This window comes from Orycteropus afer, unplaced genomic scaffold (genome assembly GCF_000298275.1).
Source record: "Orycteropus afer afer isolate SDZICR_OR568_19922 unplaced genomic scaffold, OryAfe1.0 scaffold00409, whole genome shotgun sequence".
Classification (NCBI taxonomy): domain Eukaryota; kingdom Metazoa; phylum Chordata; class Mammalia; order Tubulidentata; family Orycteropodidae; genus Orycteropus; species Orycteropus afer.
This window is the reverse complement of record NW_006921996.1, coordinates 2,939,909-2,941,229: the sequence shown is the minus strand read 5'-3', so window position 1 is coordinate 2,941,229 and position 1,321 is coordinate 2,939,909.

The window sequence follows — 1,321 nt, the reverse complement described above, 5'->3', positions numbered from 1 at the left end:
TGAGGCTGAATGCTACACAATTCCTCTTCAATTTGTCATTATCAGCATCATAGATCATACGGTTATCTGATTCAAAATAGCCAAAACAAGTCCATTTCAGCTCACTAATGCTTAGGATATTGATCTTTATGCATTCCATTTCACTTAAGACAACTCTTTATTTTCCTAGACTCAGATTTCATAAATTACATGTTCTGATTATTAATGTATATGTGCAGTTGTTTATTCCCATTTTGAATTGTGCCACATCAGCAAATGGAAGTCCTGAAAGCTTTACTCCATCCATGTCATTAAGATAGATTCAACTTTAAGGAGGCAGCTCTTTCTTAATCATTTTCTGAGTGACTTCCAATCTGAGGGGCTCATCTTCCATCAACTATATTGGACAATGTTTCAGGGCTATTCATTAAGATTTCTAGTAATATATCAGACAGTTGTTTCACTGCAATTAATAAGGTTTTCACTGACCAATACTTTGAGAAGTGGATGGCCCCTTTCTTCTTCCAAGTCTGTCTTAGTCTAGAAGCTCTATTAAAACATTCACACTATAGGTGACTCTGCTGGTATTTTAAATAGTGGCACAGCCTTCAGCCTCATAGAAACACGAAAGTCACTACAGTACCAAAAACTGACAGATGATTTTACCAAACTATACAACTAAAAATGTATAGATTTTATTGAATGTAAATAGTACCTTAATTAAATACCATGAATGAAGTAAAAAATGATTTTCATTACTACTTCTGTAGTCTTAATAGCTACAACTCTTTCTCATCCACTCTCCAAACCAAGACATTATAATTTTGTATTCTAAGTTACCACTGTTTTAAGAACCACATCTTTCCAGTAAAGATGGCATTTCTCTATACAATTTTCCATCATCTCATACTTCCCCTTTGTAAACTATTCTTTATTGACTCAAACATACATCCTTTCCTTTTTGCTTTTGTTCACATTTTCGTATAATCTGACAAAAAAAAACCCTAACATATTGCTACATGTTTAAATTTTATACATTTTTAAGTGCTATTTTAAATATTGCTTTTGTTCAATCTTTCCACATTCACATTATAATATTTTTACTGTATTTAGGGCATTTTTTTAAATTGAATTTCAGAATTTTGCATATATATACATTAAATCCTTAAAATATGATTTTAAAATTTTTTCATGTTTTCAATTTTTTTTCAAAATAGACTAAAATCTGTTTACTAAATAATTTGGAAATTGATGTTTGATAGATAGAATGAATGTTAATATTATATTGTGTCTAAGTTTAAAAACATAGATTCAGAGATAAGAGTAGTGAGGAAGTGGTTCT